This window comes from Phoca vitulina, unplaced genomic scaffold (genome assembly GCF_004348235.1).
Source record: "Phoca vitulina isolate PV1807 unplaced genomic scaffold, GSC_HSeal_1.0 scaffold7, whole genome shotgun sequence".
In the NCBI taxonomy this organism is placed as follows: domain Eukaryota; kingdom Metazoa; phylum Chordata; class Mammalia; order Carnivora; family Phocidae; genus Phoca; species Phoca vitulina.
In genome coordinates, this window is record NW_022589710.1 from 47,226,109 (window position 1) to 47,243,056 (window position 16,948).

Below are 16,948 nucleotides of genomic sequence, written 5' to 3' on the forward strand. Positions count from 1 at the left end.
GAGCATTGGTGAGTGGGGCTCTGGCCTGAGGCCAGGGGTAAGGTGGGGCAGGGAGGCCAGGCTGTGCCAGCAGAGGGGAGGCCTAAATTCTCTGCCACGGAGGGCCAAGTAGTTATTGGGCCCTGGCTTCTCCACTCTGGCCCCACCAATGAGGGGAATGCCAGTTTCCAATGAAGGGTCAGTGCTATGTTTCTGGACTTAAGCCTGAAGCCTTGTTCTATCTTGAAATCTACAACCTCATGTCTGGTTAGACGGAAGACACTGGAAAAATAATTTTCCACCCCAATACATTGCTTCCCTACCTTCTGCACAGGAAATCAAATTCCCTCCTGTTCAGAAAAGCGGATTAGAGTGTGTGATAGAAACCCAAGCTCCAAAAATGGACTCACATTCTTGGAGAGCTTTGATTTGGCTCTTGGGGGGCAGTGGATACCTTAGAATATCTGGATTGTCATTTAAAGTATAAATAGTGATGTGGTTCTGCCTTAAAAATACTGTCCCTGTTAGTGGCATGAGTTTACATTCTGGGTCCTATAGCAAAATCTGTGGAGTCTCATGCCCATCACCTCTGGGCCCACAGCCACCCTCCCCTCCTCACTCCCTAGCAGTCTCATCCAGCACTCAGCAGTCTTGACCCAGCACCAGGTCTGGGGTGATGGGGACTTTAGTGTAGCTGTCCTACCTTGAAGCCTAAAACCAGTTGAGTCTAATGAAAAATAGGCAGTGAGCACATCTAGCTAGCTCCTTCTTGGGTCTCCCACCTTTCCCCTGTCATTTTGAGTTTTCCTGAACATCCCATCTGGGCAGTACAGAAAGGCCATGAACAGTTGTGTAGATTGTGTACAGTTGTGTTTGTTTTTTGCAATTACATTCAGTTCTGCAATGAACATCCTTGTGTATGTAGGTCTTTATGAGCTCAGGGGAATGTTTCTGATGAGATAATTTCTAGACAACAGTGGGGAGGTCCCAGGACCACTGTGGGCCCATAATACTCTTGTGAGAGCTATGCCCCTGCACTTGTTCACTAGGATAGTCGAGGACCTCAGGCAATTTCACTGATCAATAATCCAAATCTGTAAGACCTCACTAAGCTCTGGAATCTACCCCCCCCCACCCCCCACAGACACACCAGTGCCATTAAGAAGTATTTATTGAGTTAGGGCACTGTGCTAGATAATAGGAATCAAAAGAAAAAGGAGATACAATCTGACCAATAATCTAGTAGGGGCCAAGGTAAATATCAATGAATCAAAATCTTTGCTTTCTGACTCTTGAAGAAAAGTATCATTTTGGATGGCTGAGTTTTCTGGACGCTGAAGGTCTCTACCCTTAAACATATATGTTTTATTTTATGTTAACCATTTTTGATCAGAAATACTTTCTAAATTAACATTGCTTTCATTTTAAAAGAAAACATTTGATCAGAATTAACCTTCTCTTAATGATTCAGCATGTTTCCAACACTACCCTGTAATACACTATGTCCCCAGGCCTCTTGGAGTCACCCTGAACTAAATGACTCTGACTTTGTTTCATAGTTGTTCTATCTTCTCTTGCTCTTAACTTTTGCTTATTTCACTGTGCTTATTTATGAATCCTTTCTTCTTCCAGTGTGCTCCTGCTCATCTGCTGTGGGTTTGATAATCAGGAAACTAGGTTTATTAGTTAGGCTACTGGTTCAGCTGTTGTCACAGAGACCAAGGTGGTCAGCAGTCCAAGGCTCTTCTCCTCCAGGTCATCAGGTCATCATGAAACTCAGGTTCTTAATGTCTTGTTGATGGGGCAACCCTAGGGTGTTGTCCTTGCTAGCTTCTTCAGAGCTGCCCCCACCCATGCCCATGGTCCAATCTGCACAAGGGAAAGAGGAATTGGGGAGTAGGCAGCTTCCTTTTAAGAATGTGGCCCAGAAGTGAATGAAACACGTCACTTTCACTCATATCCTATTGGCTAGAACTTAGTCCTGTAGTTGCTCCTGGCTGCAAGGGAGGCTGGGAAATGTAGTCTCTGGCAAGGTAGCTATGAATCCAGGTTTTAATCTTAGAAGCTCTACTGCTAAAAAGAAGTGGGAAGGAAAGATCTAAGGGGACCCTTGACAGTCTCTGCCACACTGGATCTGTTGAAATTGTGTGTAGAGTAAATGTAGGTGGGCTCTCATTGAAGATACGAGGTGTTCTTCTGCAGAAAAATCACCGATTTTGACAGTTTGACAGTTCCATCTATTTGGATTGCTCAGGGGCCTTTGGTTTCTTTGCAGTTGTTCTGGATTATGTTCCCAGACAAGACACTGGAGGTTAACAAAACAGCCATAAAGACAATAGCCTAGCAGTCATTGTCTTTCACAGAGCTCCTACCTCAATCCACATAAGAGCAGGAAAAATGTTCTCAGCAGCCACAAGCTGGAAGCACCTTCCTTCAAAAGCCTCCCAAGTCCACAAAGCCTCAGCTATTCATTTCTATGCACCTTTACTGAGCACCTCCTACCAGCTTCACCCTCATCTAGGTGGTTGGTGTTCGGTTGGTTAGGACACTGGTTAGGACTCTGGGGTCATGTCTTCGATTGTGTCACTGGAGAGCCCATCTGGCATTTTCATGGGTTCTTGTTCCTCCTCTTCTGTGTCTCCCTTTAGTGTACATCCCTGATGCCTCCTAGGTCTTGCCTCCAGGAGCGGGAGTGGGTTGGATGTTGTCTTATCAGTCTTATCCTTTGCTGCTGCTCAAAAACTTTCCATGGCTCCCTTTGGCCTACCTAGTGAAGTCCAACCTTCAGAGCCTTGTCTTTGAGGCCTTTGAAGACCTGTTTCCAGCTTTCCATTTTGGCCTCAGCTCCCCCCAGAGGGCATGTCCAGGGGTCAGGTTCATCTAGGGAGGCAGGCTGCACAAGGTCTGTGTGGATGGCACCATGGCAAAGGGTTTGGAGAGCTGCTGAAACCAGCTCTTGGTCTGGGCCAGAATACCCACAACGCAGTTTCCTCCCAGGACACTCAGTCGAGGATGCCTGGGAATTTCAGTGTTGGGTCTTCCCTCCACTTTATCTAGGTCTTTCCAGGAAGGGAGGGATTAACAATGACCGGCATCTTCTGTATGTGAAAAACTGAGTTAAGTACCTTCTATGCATTTTATATTCCCAGCCACCCTGAGAGGTAGGTACTATTATCAGACTCCTTTCATTTGCCTCAGGGCACCTGTTTTACAGATGAGGAAGTTAATCTCAGCCTGGTTAAGTGACTTGTACAAGACAAGGTCACACAGCTAGGAAGAGACAAACGTCCAGATGTGAACCAAGGTTCAACTGGGTCTGAAGACCATGTTTTTTCCACTTAACACAGGGCCTTTCTAAAGGAACAGCTATTAGCCCCATTACACAAGACCCTTAGTCCTTCCACCCTGTGGTCAGACACTAGTTCTGTAAGGAGGAAGCAGAGAAAAGAGAGGACAAGCTGCTTCTGTTCAGGCTTTTTTCTCTCCCACCAGTACCCAGTACCGTAACAATGGCAACAACCACTAATATTCACTGAACATCTACTTTGTATACAGTATCTCATTTCATCCTCATAGCCATCCTCCAACATTATTATCATTTCCCTCATTTTACATATGCAAAGACTGAAGCTCAGAGAGGTTAAGCCCCATATTTAGAAGGCCCAGCTGGGATTCGAATCCAGGCAGCTGGAGTTCTTAAAGGCTGCTCTTGCATTTATCCCGCTGGGAAGCAACCCATGAAGACATAGCTCCCCTCCCCACAGCATCTCTTACCTTGTATTCAGCTGCTTCCTCTCCGGTCTTCTCATCTGATTGCTAACAACTCCTAATGATCAATATCTTACCCTTATAAAACCATGGACAGTCCCTTTTCAGCTCTCCTCACCCATTAGCTATTGTACTGAAAGTACAGGATGATGTCTATTAAATAAACGTGCCTGGGCCCCTGCCTGGGGAAGTGAGAGCGCGTTCACAGCTACCCCTTACTCTGCATACTGATCTTTGCGGGGGGGGGGGGGTTCAAACACTGGTACCTGCCTCCAGGGCCCAAAGTAGCTGTCTTTAGCAGAATAGCCAGGACTTTGATGAAACTGGAGACATGCAGGGGACTGTGGCCCAGGCAAACTGGAAATGACCCAGCCCACTCCTTTGGGCTTCCCAGGCAGGGCTGTGGCCAATCTGTAGATCTCTTCTCTGCTGGGGAAGAAGGAGGGGGTACCAGCCATTGGGCACCAGGAGCCCGTCCCAGGGCGGGGCAGAACCCTGCTACCTTTGTGTGGTTGTGCATCTTTTCTTGCTTTGGCTGGCACCGGTGGGGAGATTCGGAAGGGGGACAAGCCTCAGAGGAGAGCTTGGGGTAGGGGTGAGGTTGTACGGTGAGCAGAGAGCAGCAAGACAGCTGCCGAGCGCCAGGGCATCAGGGGGTGCTGGAGCGATTGCTGCAAGGGACCGGCAGCCTTGTGCGTTTGCGATGGTAATTTGCAGATGGTTCCTGGTAGCGACAGGGTCTCTGAGGCGGAGCCTGGGCCTTTGTATATGATAATCCGGCCCGGGTTCCCCGGTGGGTCAGAGCAGCCTTGGGGCGGAGCCAAGGTTGGCTCCAGCCGGGGAGGAGCCGGGATGCCGCTCCCGCGGTGATGCAGAGGGGAATTTGCTGACAGTCCCTTGCCAGGTGGGGCTGGTTTCACCAGGCCCGCGAGGAGGACCGGCTGGCTGTCTCCTCCCAGGTAAGGAGCGTGTTGCCTGTCACCGTATCCCGGCGGCCGGAGCACCCTGCCTGGGGCTGGGCCGTGACGCCCAGGGCGCAGATGTGGTGAGCACGCGGGTGGTATGAGCCAGGACTGATCAGGCCGGGAGAAGGGGCGCAGAATCCGGGTCCTGGACAGAGGAGGGGGTGGGGAGGGACTGCTGCTCTAGGCTTTCCGGGACCTCGGACTGGGAGGGGTGGGGGTGGGGGAGACTGCGCCACACTCCCTTGCCACGCTGGCTGGCTGGCTGCCTGCCTGGACCCAGGGAAGGGTGGAATGAGCTGCCCGCCAGGGAGGGCCGTGGCTTGGTCGAGCGTCTTCACTGGGTTGGGGGGAGGGTGGGCGGGAGGCTCCCCACCCCCAACCCCAACCCCAACCCTAACCCCCGCCTGCCTGACAGCCAGGTGGGGTTGGCTCTCTGGACCACCCCCACCCAGGGATTCCTCGGGGCTGTGCCGCCCACTCGCTGGGCTGGGCTGGGAGGGGTGTGCGCTCCCCCCCGACCCCCCGCAGTCTACTTCGCCGTTATGGGTTCTCACAGCGTCACTGCTGCCGGCTGCCGGGTGGGGGGTCTCATTCTGTGCTACTGGGCTGGGCTCCTGGGCCCCCAGGTTTAGAGGATGCCGCCTTTTCTCATATGCTTTCAAAGAAAGGTTCTTGCCTCCATCCCCCTCTTGGCCTTGAGAGAGAAACTTCGGATTTGGGTGATGGACCTGGGGAAACTGAGGCCCAAGCAGGGGTGCTGTGGCTTCACCAAGGTCACTTAGCAGGTCCCACAGAGCTGTCCTCCCAGGCACTGCCTTGACCATCTGATGCTCCCAGGAGGGGCAGGGGCCAATCTTGCTCTCTGGACCTCTGGTCCAATTTGGGGTGGACCACCCCACTGCAGGACCCCCTTTCCCTATCCCTGAGAATGGAGGAGGTTACAACTTCTGCATGGGCTCTAAGGTGTTATGGATGTGAACACTGCAAGGATAAGAATTGTCTGGGGACGGGAGAAAATCGCTGGTGAAAAATGCTCATCTGAGCAGAGGGTACTGTGGGCCTCTACTACCCTTGTGGGTTCAGGGAGAGAGGGAGAGTTGGCTTCTGGGAGAGGAAGACCCGAGGGGGCAGCCCAGTTCCGGGCTTCAGTCTCTGTACCCGCCTTGATGAAAGCTACCTGCAAGTTCCCAGGCCGCTGTGGGAAGGACAGGGGACGAGGAGATGGACTTTCTCCTTTGACGGCCTGTATCTCACTGGAGAAAGGCTGGGGAACCATGTTGGTAAGACGGCCTTCTCTCAACGCCACCCTCTGTTCTGTGGCATTTCACCCTTGCTCTCTCCCTAACTCCTGTCCCCAGGGGAAATGGACTACTGTTGGGTCTGTGGCTCTTGGAGGTGAACTCTTCCCGAATTCACCTTATCCTCCTGTCTGAAGCAGATGCCTTTCTCTGGAGGGAAACTGAGGTAGGGAGAGAGCTGTATTTTATTGGAGAGCTAGAGCCAGCCAGCGCCATGGTGCAGGCGAGGAGACTGAGGCACAGAGGGCATAGTGAGTTGCTCCAGGCCTATCACCTACACACAGGTCTCTACTCCCTGGCCCACCACAGGGCTGTGGATGAGGCCCCTTCCTCTCTCTTCTCCGTGCACAGCCCCCAACCCTGGTAGGGTGAGGCCTTGAGTGCCTCCTGAAGGGTGGAGGGGGCTGTCAGCGAGAGGGGACAGCTCCAGCATTTTCTCCTTCTTTACGAGATGTTTTCAAGTTAGAAAGAAAGAAGCAGCTAGAAAAGGGGAGCCACATCACTCAGTTATCTTCCCATTGTGCTCCCACAGGGGACGCACGGTTTCTGTGGGGCTCTCAGGGGCAAGTGCACCTCTCCCTCCCGCCCCTTGGGCCAGCAGTTGTGACCACAGCTGGGAGAGGACCCATGGGGCCAGTGACTTCATTTCCCTCTCTGACAGCATGGCCGGATGGCAGTTTCTGCCCAGCCCAGCCTTATTCTGAGTGAAAGGGAGTTAGCTTTTGCCTGGCGCATGAGGTGGGGCTCTTTGGACACACCCCCTGAGCACAGAGACCCTGAAGCCGGACCCTGGTGATTCTGCAGCATGGCTTGGGCTGCCTGGGGATCACTAGTAACCACTGAGGTGACCTGTGGAAAGGGATGGGGTTCCCAGTAAACCAGATCAGAACTAGCTGCCCATGGACTGACAGAACAATGCTGGAGAGAGAGGAAGACCCGTCATGTGCCCAGCTTCTCTGCTGGGATGCCCTGAGGGTCTCCAGGAGGATGGTCACTGCCCCGTGGTCCTGGGAAGCTGGTGGTGTGTCCCTCCTGGCCCAGCAGAGGCGGGGTCAGGCTGCAGAGAGGCTCCTGGCTCGTGGGAGAGAAACCACTCGCGGAGGAGCATGGTTTCTGGTTCTGGACCAAAGCCCCTATTGGCTGGCACCCCTGCCCTTGGTTTTCCTACCTGACAGCTGGGCATGAAAACACCTTCCCCAGCTGGGTCAAAGGGCTTTGGAAACATGTCACACATTTATTACAGATGGGAAGTGTTGTTCCTGGAGACTGTGGTGTAGATCGAAGCCTGTCCCCTGTGGCCAGTCTAGGGCACCCCTCGAAGGCTTGGAAGGCAGGCCGTCCCTCCCTAACGCACCTCAGGGTGTGTTTTGGCCCTTGAGGGCTTCCATTCCCCTTGGTTGGCCTCCTGTGGTAGTTGCCAGGATTCCCTCCCCCACCCCCACCCCCCCCGCAGTAAAGAGTAAAGTACTGGTGACTGGGGGCACAGTGGACTTTGCTGCTGGCCTGTATCCTCCCCATTGACTGTCACAGCCCAGGGACACTCTCTCTCCTCTGGTTCTTCCTGGGAAGCAGCTGGTGGAAGAACCGTGGAGATAATGGGCTAGAAAGTGCTGGGAGCTCTTTGCACACAGTGTCCAGGGCGCAGGAGTCCATGCGGCCTTCAGGGCCTCGGGCAGGCTCACTCTGGGACCGGCTGTAATGAAAATGCTCTGAGGAAGTGAGATCAGCAGCTTGAAGGCACCGGTTTGCCTGAGGCAGGGCCCCGTGTCCTCTCTGTCCTGGGAGAGCCGGGTTTTCCTGGGTTACTCACCCATCAGCATGGGTGGTGTGGACCGGACTCCCCATTCTTGTCATGACTTGGCTGGTGCAACTCATGCAAAATAGGGCTGCAGGGGGAGCTGGGATGAGAACCCGGGCAGCTCATGAGGCACCGTGGGTCCTTGTCATAGAGCTGTCTAGACTGCTGTGGGCAAACCGAGACAGCTTTTGAGAAGAGCACCTGTGGCCAGAACCCTGTGCCCCATGTTTCTAGGGCAGGGAATGCAGCCAAGCTGCTGTGTTACTTCCCAGCACCCTGCGGCTGCTGAAACATGCAGAAGCAGGGTTGGCGGGGGTGGGGGGATGCCCGCGGTCACCCCCTGCCTCCTCCTGGTGATCCGGATTGTTCCAAGAGGGAACTGAAGCCTGGACCCGCTTGCAAAACCAGGATCCAAGTGTCCTCGGCTCCCATGGTCTGTCTTTCCCACCCTCCCACCCTGCTGTTCTGCACGAGCACTCTCAAGGCAAGATCAGCTGAATCTTCTCAGAATTGTGCCCAGCCAGAGGGTCAGTGGCCTCAGGCCACGGGATCCTGTCAGAAGAGAAGGGCATCCTGAGGTCTTTGGAGCTACAGATGGGCTAGGTGTGCCCGTGGCCACTGGGCTGAGGATGTGACCGTGTGCTGGGCTCTGCTGTGGGGGCCTCATCACCTCAAGTGTCCGAGAGGCAATGACTGGACCGTAGGCTGGAAATGCTGCAGAAGGCAAATGAGCCCCGTGGGGACACCAGCTGGGCTGTGTTGGGGGGGGCATGGAGCATGAGGGACAAGTCACACACAGACACCTTGTCTGGGGGGCACTTGGGAACTGAGTTTCCACCTGCTTCATTATCTGCCTCACTTTTATCTACGGGTCTCCTGTTCACAACCTGGTGGACAATCCCCGCTGCGGGGGACCAGCCAGAGGAGGAGCGGCGAAGGGCAGAAAGGCGCGCATGCCTGTGTGTGCTCGGGACCGGGAGCTCCCGTCTTCCCACGCGCCCCCCTTACTGCCCAGTGGCAGGCTGTCCGGGGTCTCCAGGCTGGCCGTTCTGGTGGCAGCGGCTGACCAACAGTGCCGATTGCTTCGGGCACTGTGTTTGAACTGAGCTGTTCCCTCCAAAAGAGCTGGCAGATGGCGAGGTCTTCTCAGAACCAGAGGGGGTGTGTGGGGCGTGGGGGACGGGCGTGGGGGATGTCTGTCCTTCAGTAGGACCGGAGCCCTTCTGGGCTGGGATCTCATGTGCCCAGACCTGCAAACTGGGCCAGGCTTTGGGGAGAGCCGCTCAGGCGGTGGAACTGAGTGACCAGTGCCACTGACTGACCTCGCATTCCTTGTGATTCCTTTAATCCAGGGGAGGGGCAGAGCAGGTGGGAGTAGCCCACTTGATAGATGGGAACGCTGAGGCTCGAGAGGTTTTAACAGGCACAACCGCACGCACACGCACGCACGCACGCACGTAGGCACCAAAGCGGCCGAACCCAAAGCGGCTCCAGGCCTCTCTGACTCCCGTGGAGTGTCCCTTGTCCCCAGAGCACGGCTGACACATCCTCCGCTCACCTATCACCGCTGCTGGTGGTTTTGCTGAAGTGGCTTAAGACAAAAGGACTTGGAAGTGAAGGTTGTGCATGTCTCCCCTTTCCCTCCACTCTGGGCCGGGTGCCCAGAGCCGGGCTCTGCTGAAGGACAGCAGGGAATATGGAAGGACAGGATTCCCACCCCACCCTCTCCCCAGGCCCTGGGGCGCACTGCAGACTTGATCAGAGGGGCTGACCTAGGCAACGGGAGGAAATTCAGTGCAGGGGCCCTGGCTTCGTGCTTCCGGGAGGGTCTTGGGCATCTGCCTGGAATAGCTGGGGTGGAGGGGACAGACAACAATGGCTGGGCTCGCAGCGCTGCGAAGTGGAGGACTCGGAGATGCCGAGTCCCAGCACTCTCCTGTGGGTCTGGGTCAGAAGTCCAGGCCTGATCTGTCCCCAGAGACAGAGGGAGAGAGGTGGGGAGGGACAGGCTCCCCGACCTACGCCTATTCCAGGGCCAGGGTGTCCCAGTGATTTGCCTGCTTATCAAGTGAGTCATCTTTGAGCCCATCTCTGACCTGTCACTTCTCACTGACTCCCAGAGCCTGCCATTGGAGGCTGAGCTTGGATTAAACCCGATTACCTTTTCCAGCCTGCCTTCTTGCTTCCTTCCCGCTTCCCACACACTCGCTCTGGCTCAGAGGCTTTTCCTGCTTGGGATAGGGGTTGGATCAGATCACCTTGAAGATTTTACAAAATACACACCCTGGGCTTTTCTACCCTTCCTCCCCGCTCATGCTCACCCCTTAGCTCAGCTAAGAACCACCACTCTGGAACATCAAACGTGCCCGGACTCTTTGACCCACCCCCTCCTCCCGGCCCAGTCCTTCCGTCATCCCCATCCTCATACGGTCAAATCCTCCCTGCCTTTCAAAGTCCAGCTCACATGTCACCTCCTCCATGGAGCCTTCCCTGGATCCCCGCCAGAGGAGGTCTCATAGTCTTTAATGCACTTGTCCAATTAGCATCTGTCTCTTCTGCTAGACAGTGAGCTCATCATTCCATTTGTCAAGCGTTCATTGAGTGCCAGTCCCACACATGCCCTCTGGTAACTCGTGAGGAGGGGGCAGGTAGGCAAGTCAACTGATCATGGCAACAGCTGCAGAAATGCTAGATTAATGGCGGGACGAAGCACCAGGGGATGTTTTGGCAATGACATTCAAAGCTGAAAATGTACATACTTTATGACCAACAGTTTCACGTTTAGGTGTATAATTACCTCGAGAAATTCATGCGTGTGCGTGAGCAGACCGTTGCAAGGGTATCTAGGGCAGTAATGCTGGAAGCACAAAAGAGGTCTCCACCTCAGTATCACGGTGTCTACAGTGATGGAGCAGACAACTAAAAATGTGATCTTATGCAGCAGGTAAAACACATGGAATTGGGGAATTTTATGTTTTGTAGCTTAGACCTCAATAAACACATATGCTATCTGTATTAACATAAATAAATCTCAAACAGTATTGCAAGAATAGGAAATTGCAGAATAATACCATTCACGAACATTTAATTTCAGTGGAAATCACAAACAAAACAAAACTTGGGATTTATGGATACAAACATGTTGCAGTAGCTCCTAGATTCCCACTTGTGTTGGTGTTTGACGAGAAAAAGAAGGAGCTGGTGCTGGTGGATAGATGGAAGGACTTTTGGGGGTTGGGGGGATGGGTTAGCCCAGTGATGGGTATTAAAGAGGGCACGTGTTGAATGGAGCACTGGGTGTTATACGCAAACAATGAGTCATGGAACACTACATCAAAAACTAACGATGTAATGTATGGTGATTAACATAACATAATAAAATAAAATTTTTTAAAAAAAGGAAGGCCTTTTAATTGGTCAGTAATGCTTCTTTTAACAAAAAAAGATCTGAGGCAAAAATGACAGAATGTTAACACGGGTTAATTCCATTGGTTTTATTCTTTTAATTTTTTTGTATTTAAAAATTTTCAAAATTACGGGGCGCCTGGATGGCTCAGTCGGTTAAGCGTCTGCCTTTGGTTCAGCTCATGATCCTGGAGTCCTGGGATGGAGCCGCATCCAGCTTCCTGCTCAGCGGGGAGTCTGGTTCTCTCTCTTTCCCTCTGCCCCTCCCCTTGCTTGTGTGCTCTCTCTCTCAAATAAATAAAATCTTTGGGCGCCTGGGTGGCTCAGTTGGTTAAGCGACTGCCTTCGGCTCAGGTCATGATCCTGGAGTCCTGGGATCGAGTCCCACATCGGGCTCCCTGCTCAGCGGGGAGTCTGCTTCTCCCTCTGACCCTCCTCCCTCTCATGCTCTCTGTCTCTCATTCTCTCTCTCGCAAATAAATAAAATCTTAAAAAAATAAAAAAATAAAAAAATAAAATAAAATCTTTAAAAAAAGTTTTCAAAATTAGGGGCACCTGGCTGGCTCAGTCAATGGAGCCTGCAACTCTTGATCTTGGGGTTGTGAGTTCGAGCCCCACATTGGGTGTAGAGATTACTTAAAAATAAAATCTTAAAAAAAATTTTTTTTCAAAATTAAAAAAAAAAAATGTAATCTTGAATGTCAGAGGAAAGGCGTCGACTTTTCCCAGGGAAGCCAGGAAAGATTCCAAGAGGAGGTGACAGCTGGGCGTTGAAGGCAGGGTGGGAGTTGTCGGGTGTTACTGGATGTGGGGGAATTGTGAAAAGGAGATGCAGGATGTTCAAGGCCAGGGCATATGTACTGGGGCTCTCTGCGCTTTTTAAATGTTTTCTGAATGCCCCTCCCTTGTTACCCTCCTCATCCCCGTCCTGATTCCCGCTCCTCTATCTCTGGGCTGTGCACATAGTCAGTAGACTACTGTTTGAACAGCATGTGTTATTGGATGACTTTTTAAGGTCTAAGTAATCTAATGGGGGTTGGGGGAGGAATGAGCCAAAAAGGAAAATTGAACATTAAAATAGGGAAATAGCCACTGATACAGAGAAAAGAGAAAGAATTCTTGGAGGATACTGTGCTTGACCACATATAAATTCAGTTGAAAATCAGCTGAAACAGATTTCTGAGAAGATATAAATCACCAGTTTGACCCCAGAAGAACTAACTAGAAAGCCTGAATGGACCAATAATCATGAGAGAAACTGAGTTTTCACAAAACTCCACCCCAAAAACCTGAGGTTTAGCCAACTTTGAATTTTTATAAAGCTTCAAGGAAAGGATAATTCTTTGTTTTTAAAAAAATATTTTACTTATTTATTTATTTTTTTTTTTTAAAGATTTTATTTATTTATTTGACAGAGAGAGCACAAGTAGGCAGAGTGGCAGGCAGAGGGAGAGGGAGAAGCAGGCTCTCCGCCGAGCTGGGAGCCAGACGCGGGGCTCGATCCCAGGACCCCAGGATCATGACCCGAGCCGAAGGCAGCCGCTTAATCGACTGAGCCACCCAGGCGCCCCTTTACTTATTTATTTTGAGAGAGAGAGAGAGAGAATCCCAAGCGGACTCCATGCCCAGCCCTTGATTCGGGGCTCGATCCCATGACCCTGAGATCATGACCTGAGCTGAAATCAAGAGTTGGATGCTTAACTGACTGAGCCATTCAGGCGCCTCTAATTACATGATTTTTAAGCTTTACCAACCATACCAGATCATAGAGAAGGAAAGATACCAAATTATTCTGTGAAGCCAGCGCAACACTGACAAAGAGCACCAAAAAAGAGAAGAATTACTGAAAAAAATCTAATTTATGAATATTGGTGAAAATTCATAAATTAAAAGCAACAAATAGAATCACACAGCATTATGTTTAAAAAACAAATACACCACAAGCAAGTGGGACTATCTTGAGCAAAGTAATAGGTCAAAGGTGAAAAATCACATAAACAGCTCTATAAATGCTAAAAATGGCTTAAAGGCATTTGGTAAAGTTCAACATATGTCCCTGATTGTATCTCCTTTTTTTAAATGTTTTTATCATTTTATTTTATTTTCTTGCATCATGATAAGTATACCTTTTTAATCCCCATCCCCTATTTCACCCATCCCCCCACTGCTAACCGTCAGTTTGTTCTCTATAGTTAAGAGTCTGTTTCCTGGTTTGTCTCTCTTTTTCCTTTGCTCGATTGTTTTGTTTCTTAAATTCCACATATGAGTGAGACCATATGGTATTTGTCTTTCTTTGACTTATTTTGCTTAGCATAATACTCTCTTAGCTCCATCCATGTCATTGCAAATGACAAGTTTTCATGCTTTCTTATGGCTGAGTAATATTCCATTGTCTATATACACCACCTCTTCTTTATCCATTCATCTATGGATGACACTTGGGCTGCTTGCATAGTTTGGTTATTGAAAATAATGCTGCTATAAACAACGGGGGGCATGTATCCCTTTGACTTAGTGTTTTTGGTTTTTTGTGGGTAAATAGCCAGTAATGCAATTACTGGGTTGTAGGGTAGTTCTATTGTTAATTTTTTAAAGAAGCTCTTTACTGTTTTCCATAGTGGCTGCACCAGTTTGCATTCCCACCAACAGTGCATGAGTGTTCCTTTTTCTCCACATCCTCGCCAACACTGTGTTGTTGATTTTAGCCATTCTGACAGGTGGGAGGTGATAGCTCATTGTAGTTTTGATTTGCATTTCCCTGATGATGAATGATACTGAGCGTCTTTTCATGTGTCTGTTGGCCATCTGGATGTCTTCTTTGGAAAAATGTGTGTTCATGACTTCTCTCCATCCTTTAATTGGATTATTTGGTTTTGGGGTGTTGAGTTTTATAAGTTCTTTATATATTTTGGATACTAACCCTTTATCAGATATGTCGTTTACAAAAATCTTCTCCCTTCAGTAGGCTGCCTTTTAGTTTTGTTTCCTTCACTGTGCAAAAACTTTTTATTTTTGATATAGTCGCAATAGTTGATTTTTGCTTTTATTTCCCTTGCCTCCGGAGACATATCTAGAAAAGTGTTGCTACAGCTGATGTGAGAGAAATTATTGCTTGTGCTCTCTTCTAGGATTTTTATGGTTTCAGGTCTCACATTTAGGTCTTTAATCCATTTAGAATTTATTTTTGTGTATGGTATAAGAAAGTGGTCCAGTTTCATTCTTTCACATGTTGTTGTCCAGTTTTCCCAACACCATTTGTTGAAGAGACTGTCTTTTTCCCATTGTATATTCATTCCTCCTTTGTCGAAGATTAATTGACCTTATAATTTTGGGTTCATTTCTGGGTTTTCTGTTCTATTCCATTGATCTATGTATCTCTTTTTGTGCCAGTACCATACTGTTTTGATTACTACCGCTTTGTAATATAACTTGAAATGATACCTCCAGCTTTGTTTTTCGTTTTCAAGATTGCTTTAACTATTCATGGTCTCAATTTTAACTTTAATAGGAATAGATGGATATTGCATAACATAATTTTATGCATGTATGTGTATGTGTGTGTACAGATACACACATACGAGGGAAAAATGACCACTCTTACCTTAAACATTCTTTAACACTCCTCTAGAAGTACACTCCAATACAAATTTTGAAAATAGAAGTTATAAAAGGAGGCTAATTTATCCATGAAAGTTGTAGACGATAAGATTAACTACCTGGAGAAAAAAAACAAGGTCATCCACTGGAAAACTACGAGAAATAATAAAGGAATATAGGAAGATGACTGCTAATAAATATTAAAACGGTACTTATAACATATAAACTTTAGCCTCTTAGAAAATATAATGGAAGGAAACATTTACAATATCAATAAAGGCGCTAAACATAACTGGAAGTCAGTCTAACCGGAGGTGGCGAGAACCAGTCTCGCTACTGCTGTTCACTTCTGGTTCCCCAGCACTTAGAGGAGGGCCTGACAATGGTGATAAATATTTGTCAAATGGTGAAACTGGCTCACAGATCAAGGGCACAGAAACGTGTATCTATTTTTTTTATTTGATTTATTTATTTGACAGAGAGAGAGACAGCGAGAGAGGGAACACAAGCAGGGGGAGTGGGAGAGGGAGAAGCAGACTTCCCGCCGAGCAGGGAGCCCGATGCAGGGCTCAATACCAGGACCCTGGGATCATGACCCAAGCCGAAGGCAGGTGCCTAACAACTGAGCCCCCCAGGTGCCCCCAGAAATGTGTATCTAGACAGAGACCCAAGCACATCTGAGAGGCAGTGGTGATCATAGTAATAGTGTTCCACTGCCCTTGCATGGGGTGTCCCGCATCTGTGTGTTGGGACCAGCTGGTCTGTAGTGTTGTATATATTCAAGTCGTCTGTGTCCTTATTGATCTTCTGTCTGGGGATTCTACCCATTATTGAAAGTGGTTTATTAAAACCCCCTCCTCTGTTGAGTTACTATTTCTCCCTTCAATTCTGTCTGCATCATATATTTGGGTGCTCTGCTGTTAGGTACACATATATTTATAATTATCATCTCTTCCTGGAGAATTGGCCTTCTAATCGTTATAGAATAGCCTTCTCTGTGCCTTGCAGCAGTTTTGGACTTTGCATCTACTTTGTCTGGGGGCGGTGTGGCCACCCCTGCTCTCTTTTGGTTCTCATTTGCAAACAGTATCTTCTCCCATCCTGTTGCTTGCAGCCTATATGTGTCTTTACAGCTCGCTCGGGTGAGTCTCTTGGAGACAGCCCCTTACCCGAAATAACTCACTTAATCCTCACAATAGATGGTGCTATTGTTATTACCACTTTTAGATGAGGAAACCCAGGCACAGGAAGGTTAGGTAAATTCTCTTAGATCCAGTGAAGCTAGAATTTGAACCAGCACTTGACTTAGAGGTTGTGCTCTTTGTGTCCATCCTAGTACATAGTTAAATTGAGATTTTGAATTTAGAGGGAGGGTGGTGGGGTGGAGGGAGGGAATAGATTATTCCTACATGACTTTGGGGCAACTCTCTAGCCCCTTGGGGGGAAAATAAAGCTGGGCCCTATTATACTTCTTACACCAAAATATATTCTAGGAAAAAAAGATTAAAACAAAGAAAGAAAACCTGAACAGTACTAGTGGAAAACAAGGGCAAATATTCTTAGGATGCTCTAGTAAGAAATACTTTTGACTACAGAAAAATATGAAATATCTGTAAGCCAAAGATGACATAAATAAAAATAAAAGAGACCTATGACAGTTTGCAATACACATGACAAAAAGTTGATTAATTTCCTTAGTTTAGAAAAACCTCTTAAAAATCAACATCACTTGGCATCAGGGAAATACAAATCAAAACCACAATGAGATACCATCTCACACCAGTCAGAATGGCTAAAATTAACCACTCAGGAAACAACAGATGTTGGTGAGGATGCGGAGAAAGGGGAACCCTCTTACACTGTTGGTGGGAATGCAAACTGGTGCAGCCACTCTGGAAAACAGTATGGAGGTTCCTCAAAAAGTTAAAAATAGAGCTACCCTACGACCCAGCAGTTGCACTACTACGTATTTATCCAAAGGATACAAATGTAGTGATTTGAAGGGGCATGTGCACCCCAATGTTTATAGCAGCAATGTCCACAACAGCCAAACTGTGGAAAGAGTCCAGATGTCCATTGACAGGTGAATGGATAAAGAAGATGTGATTGAGATATATATATATATATATATATATATA

At 48.9% G+C, this 16,948-nt stretch overlaps 1 protein-coding gene across 7 annotated transcripts in view; it reads left to right on the forward strand.

Annotated features, from left to right (window-relative positions):
• Positions 1-16,948, forward strand: part of TMEM63C (transmembrane protein 63C) — a 99,852-nt gene that overhangs the window by 24,809 nt on the left and 58,095 nt on the right. For 3 of the 7 annotated variants that reach the window (XM_032405664.1, XM_032405658.1, XM_032405662.1), the window contains exon 1: positions 4,473-4,706. The exons of 1 other annotated variant lie outside the window; for it this stretch is intronic. The gene's annotated coding sequence lies outside the window, so the exon portion shown is untranslated. 3 more of the 7 variants (XM_032405661.1, XM_032405659.1, XM_032405665.1) reach the window with 3 other exon arrangements.